Genomic DNA, 7,335 nt, shown 5'->3' on the forward strand with positions numbered 1-7,335 from the left:
TGCTCTATTGTGACATCAGTTCTCCATCATGCCATCACAGTGCTCACTTGTGACATCACAGTGCTCCATTGTGACAACACAGTGCTCCAATGTGACGTCACAGTTCTCCAATGTGACATCAGTTCTCAATTATGCCATCACCGTGCTCCATTGTGACATCACAGCACTCCATTATGCCATCACAGTTCTCCATTGTGACATCACAGTTCTCCAATATGTTATCACAGTGCTCAAATGTGACATCAGTTCTCCATTACTCCATGAGAGTGCTCCATTGTGACATCACAGCATTCGATTATGCCATCACAGTGCTCCATTGTGACCTCACAGTGCTCCATTGTGACATCACAGTTCTCCAATGTGATATCACAGTGCTCCAATGTGACATCATAGTGCTTCATTGTGACATCACAGTGCTCCATTGTGATACCACAGTTCTCCATTATGTCATCACAATACTCCATTGTGACATCACAGTGCTCCATTGTGACATCAATTCTCCATTATGCCATCACAGTGCTCCATTGTGACATCACAGCACTCGATTATGCCATCACAGTTCTCCACTGTGACATCAAAGTGCTCCATTGTGACATCACGGTTCTCCAATGTGACATCATAGTGCTTCATTGTGACATCACAGTGCTCCATTGTGATACCACAGTTCTCCATTATGCCATCACAATGCTCCATTATGCCATCACAGTTCTCCATTATGCCATCACAGTTCTCCATTGTCATATCACAGTACTCCATTGTGACATCACAGTGCTCCATTATGCCATCACAGTTCTCCAATGTGACATTGTGATATCATCGTGCTCCATTGTGATATCATCGTGCTCCATTGTGCATTGTGATATCATCGTGCTCCATTGTGATATCACCGTGCTCCATTGTGATATCACTGTTCTCCATTATGCCATCACTGTGCTCCATTGTGACATCAAAGTGCTCCATTGTGACATCAGTTCTCCATTATGCCATCACAGTGCTCACTTGTGACCTCACAGTGCTCCATTGTGACAACACAGTGCTCCAATGTGACATCACAGCTCTCCAATGTGACATCAGTTCTCCATTATGCCATCACCGTGCTCCATTGTGACATCACAGCACTCCATTATGCCATCACAGTTCTCCATTGTGACATCACTGTTCTCCATTGTGACATCACCGTTCTCCAATGTGTTATCACAGTGCTCCAATCTGACATCATAGTGCTTCATTGTGACATCATAGTGCTCCATTGTGACATCACATTTCTTCAATGTGACATAATAGTGCTCCATTGTGACATCACAGCAATCCATTATGCCATTACAGTTCTGCATTGGGACATCACAGTTCTCCATTATGCCATCACAGTGCTCCATTGTGACATCACAGTTCTCCCATGTGATATCACAGTACACCATTGTGACATCAGTTCTCCACTATGCCATCACAGTGCTCCATTGTGACATCACAGTGCTCAATTGTGACATCACAGTTCTCCAATGTGATGTCACAGTTCTCCAATGTGACATCACAGTGCTCCATCGTGACATCATTTCTCCATTATGCCATCACAGTGCTCCATTGTGACATCACAGTGCTCCATTGTGACATCACAGTTCTCCAATGTGATATCACAGTGCTCCAATGTGACATCATAGCGCTTCATTGTGACATCACAGTGCTCCATTTTGATATCACAGTTCTCTATTGTGCCATCACAGTGCTCCATTGTGACATCACAGTGCTCCATTGTGACATCAGTTCTCCATTATGCCATCACAGTGCTCCATTGTGACATCACAGTTCTCCAATGTGACATCAGAGTGCTCCAATGTGACATCATAATGCTTCATTGTGACATCATAATGCTCCATTGTGTCATCACAGTACTTCAATGTGACAACATAGTGCTCCATTGTGACATCATAGCACTCCATTATGCCATTATAGTGCTCCATTGTGACATCACAGTTCTCCATTATGCCATCACAGTGCTCCATTGTGACATCACAGTGCTCTATTGTGACATCAGTTCTCCATTATGCCATCACAGTGCTCCATTGTGACATCACAGGGCTCCATTGTGACATCACAGCACTCGATTATGCCATCACAGTTCTCCATTGTGACGTCACAGTTCTCCATTGTGACATCACAGTTCTCCAATGTGATATCACAGTGCTCCAATGTGACATCATAGTGCTTCATTGTGACATCATAGTGCTCCATTGTGACATCACAGTTCTTCAATGTGACACCATATTGCTCCATTGTGACATCATAGCACTCAATTATGCCATTACAGTGCTACATTGTGACATCTCAGTTCTCCATTATGCCATCACAGTGCTCCATTGTGACATCACAATTCACCAATGTGACATCACAGTTCTCCAATGTGACATCATAGCGCTTCATTGTGACATCATTTCTCCATTATGCCATCACAGTGCTCCATTGTGACATCACAGTGCTCCACTGTGATGTCACAGTTCTCCAATGTGATATCACAGTCCTCCAATGTGACATCATAGTGCTTCATTGTGACATCACAGTGCTCCATTGTGACATCATAGTGCTTCATTGTGTCATCAGTTCTCCATTATGCCATCACAGTGCTCCATTGTGACATCAGAATTCACCAATGTGACATCACAGTTCTCCAATGTGACATCATAGCGCTTCATTGTGACATCATTTCTCCATTATGCCATCACAGTGCTCCATTGTGACATCACAGTGCTCCACTGTGACGTCACAGTTCTCCAATGTGATATCACAGTCCTCCAATGTGACATCATAGTGCTTCATTGTGACATCACAGTGCTCCATTGTGACATCATAGTGCTTCATTGTGTCATCAGTTCTCCATTATGCCATACTGTGCTCCATTGTGACATCACAGTACTCCACTGTGACATCAGTTGTCCATTATGCCATCACAGTGCTCCATTGTGACATCACAGCACTCCATTATGCCATCACAGTTCTCCATTGTGACATCACAGTTCTCCATTGTGACATCACAGTGCTCCAATGTGACATCATAGTGCTTCATTGTGATATCAATTGTCCATTATGCCATCACAGTGCTCCATTGTGACATCACAGTTCTCCATTGTGACATCAGTTCTCCATTATGCCATCACAGAGCTCCATTGTGACATCACAGCGCTCGATTATGCCATCACAGTTCTCCATTGTGACATCACAGTTCTCCATTGTGACATCACAGTTCTCCAATATGATAACACAGTGCTCCAATGTGACATCATAGTGCTTCATTGTGACATCAGTTCTCCATTATGCCATCACAGTGCTCCATTGTGACATCACAGTGCTCCATTGTGACATCACAATTCTCCAATGTGATATCACCGTCCTCCAATGTGACATCATAGTGCTTCATTGTGACATCACAGTGCTCCATTGTGACATCATACTGCTTCATTGTGACATCAGTTGTCCATTATGCCATCACAGTGCTCCATTGTGACATCACAGTACTCCATTGTGACATCAGTTGTCCATTATGCCATCACAGAGGCCCATTGTGACATCACAGCACTCCATTATGCCATCACAGTTCTCCATTGTGACATCACAGTTCTCCATTGTGACATCACAGTGCTCCAATGTGACATCATAGTGCTTCATTGTGACATCAGTTCTCCATTATGCCATCACAGTGCTCCATTGTGACATCACAGTGCTCCATTGTGATATCAGTTCTCCATTTTGCCATCAAAGTGCTTCATTGTGACATCACAGCACTCGATTATGCCATCACAGTTCTCCATTGTGACATCCCAGTTCTCCTTTGTGACATCACAGTTCTCCAATGTGATAACAAAGTTCTCTAATGTGACATCATAGTGCTTCATTGTGACATCACTTCTCCATTATGCCATCACAGTTCTCCATAGTGACATCACAGTGCTCCATTGTGACATCACAGTTCTCCAATGTGATATCACAGTTCTCCAATGTGACATCACAGGGCTCCATTGTGACATCATAGCAATCCATTATGCCATCACAGTGCTTCATTGTGACATCATTTCTCCATTATGCCATGACAATGCTCCATTGTGACATCAGAGTGCGCCATTGTGACATCACAGTGCTCCATTGTGACATCACAACATTCCATTGTGATATCATAGTGCTCCATTGTGATATCACAGTTCTCCTTTATGCCATCACCGTGCCCCATTGTGACATCACAGTGCTCCATTGTGATATCAGTTCTCCATTATGCCATCACAGTGCTCCATTGTGACATCACAACACTCCATTGTGATATCATAGTGCTCCATTGTGATATCACAGTTCTCCATTATGCCATCACCGTGCTCCACTGTGACATCACAGTGCTCCATTGTGACATCAGTTCTCCATTATGCCATCACAGTGCTCCATTGTGACATCACAGTGCTCCATTTTGACATCAGTTCTCCATTATGCCATCACAGTGCTCCATTGTGACATCACCGTTCTCCATTGTGACACCACAGTTCTCCAATGTGATATCACAGTGCTCCAATGTGACATCATAGTGCTTCATTGTGACATCAGAGTGCTCCATTGTGACATCACAGTTCTTCAATGTGACATCATAGTGCTCCATTGTGACATCATAGCACTCCATTATGCCATTACAGTGCTCCATTGTGACATCACACCTCTCCATTATGCCATCACAGTGCTCCATTGTGACATCACAGTTCTCCATTGTGACATCAGTTCTTCATTATGCCATCACAGTGCTCCATTGTGACATCAGGTCTCCATTATGCCATCACAGTGCTCCACTGTGACAACAACACTATATTGTGATATCATCGTGCTCCATTGTGATATCACAGTTCTCCATTATGCCATCACCGTGCTCCATTGTGACATCACAGTGCTCCATTGTGACATCAGTTCTCCATTATGCCATCACAGTGCTCAATTGTGACATCACAGTGCTCCATTTTGACAACACAGTGCTCCAATGTGACGTCACAGTTCTCCAATGTGACATCAGTTCTCCATTATGCCATCACCGTGCTCCATTGTGACATCACAGCACTCACTCCATTATGCCATCACAGTTCTACATTGTGACATCACAGTTCTCCATTGTGACATCACAGTTCTCCAATGTAATATCACAGTGCTCAAATGTGACATCATAGTGCTTCATTATGCCATCACCGTGCTCCATTGTGACATCAGAGTTCTCCAATGTGACATCACAGAGCTCCATTGTGACATCAGTTCTCCATTATGCCATGACAGTGCTCCATTGTGACATCACAGCACTCGATTATGCCATCACAGTTCTCCATTGTGACCTCACAGTGCTCCATTGTGACCTCACAGTGCTCCATTGTGACATCACAGTTCTCCAATGTGATATCACAGTGCTCCAATGTGACATCATAGTGCTTCATTGTGACATCACAGTGCTCCATTGTGATATCACAGTTCTCCATTATGCCATCACAGTTGTCCATTGTGACATCACAGTGCTCCATTGTGACATCAATTCTCCATTATGCCATCACAGTGCTCCATTGTGACATCACAGCACTCGATTATGCCATCACAGTTCTCCACTGTGACATCACAGTGCTCCATTGTGACATCACGGTTCTCCAATATGACATCACAGTGCTCCAATGTGACATCACAGTCCTCCATTGTGACATCACACCTCTCCATTATGCCATCACAGTTCTCCATTATGCCATCACAGTTCTCCATTGTCATATCACAGTGCTCCATTGTGACATCACAGTGCTCCATTATGCCATCACAGTTCTCCAATGTGACATTGTGATATCATCGTGCTCCATTGTGATATCATCGTGCTCCAATGTGCATTGTGATATCATCGTGCTCCATTGTGATATCACCGTGCTCCATTGTGATATCACAGTTCTCCATTATGCCATCACTGTGCTCCATTGTGACATCACAGTGCTCAATTGTGACATCAGTTCTCCATTATGCCATCACAGTGCTCACTTGTGACATCACAGTGCTCCATTGTGACAACACAGTGCTCCAATGTGACGTCACAGTTCTCCAATGTGACATCAGTTCTCAATTATGCCATCACCATGCTCCATTGTGACATCACAGCACTCCATTATGCCATCACAGTTCTCCATTGTGACATCACTGTTCTCCATTGTGACATCACCGTTCTCCAATTTGTTATCACAGTGCTCCAATCTGACATCATAGTGCTTCATTGTGACATCATAGTGCTCCATTGTGACATCACATTTCTTCAATGTGACATCATAGTGCTCCATTGTGACATCACAGCAATCCATTATGCCATTACAGTTCTGCATTGTGACATCACAGTTCTACATTATGCCATCACAGTGCTCCATTGTGACATCACAGTTCTCCCATGTGATATCACAGTACTCCATTGTGACATCAGTTCTCCATTATGCCATCACAGTGCTCCATTGTGACATCACAGTGCTCAATTGTGACATCAGGGTTCTCCAATGTGATGTCACAGTTCTCCAATGTGACATCACAGTGCTCCATCGTGACATCATTTCTCCATTATGCCATCACAGTGCTCCATTGTGACATCACAGTGCACCATTGTGACATCACAGTTCTCCAATGTGATATCACAGTGCTCCAATGTGACATCATAGTGCTTCATTGTGACATCACAGTGCTCCATTGTGATATCACAGTTCTCTATTGTGATATCACAGTTCTCCATTATGCCATCACAGTGCTCTGTTGTGACATCACAGTTCTGCAATGTGACATCACAGTGCTCCAATGTGACATCATAATGCTTCATTGTGACATCATAATGCTCCATTGTGTCATCACAGTACTTCAATGTGACATCATAGTGCTCCATTGTGACATCATAGCACTCCATTATGCCATTATAGTGCTCCATTGTGACATCACAGTTCTCCATTATGCCATCACAGTGCTCCATTGTGACATCACAGTGCTCTATTGTGACATCAGTTCTCCATTATGCCATCACAGTGCTCCATTGTGACATCACAGTGCTCCATTGTGACATCGCAGCACTCGATTATGCCATCACAATTCTCCATTGTGACATCACAGTTCTCCACTGTGACATCACATTTCTCCAATGTGATATCACACTGCTCCAATGTGACATCATAGTGCTTCATTGTGACATCATAGTGCTCCATTGTGACATCACAGTTCTTCAATGTGACACCATATTGCTCCATTGTGACATCATAGCACTCAATTATGCCATTACAGTGCTCCATTGTGACATCACAGTTCTCCATTATGCCATCACAGTGCTCCATT

This window comes from Peromyscus eremicus, unplaced genomic scaffold (genome assembly GCF_949786415.1).
Source record: "Peromyscus eremicus unplaced genomic scaffold, PerEre_H2_v1 PerEre#2#unplaced_1287, whole genome shotgun sequence".
Taxonomy (NCBI): Eukaryota; Metazoa; Chordata; class Mammalia; order Rodentia; family Cricetidae; genus Peromyscus; species Peromyscus eremicus.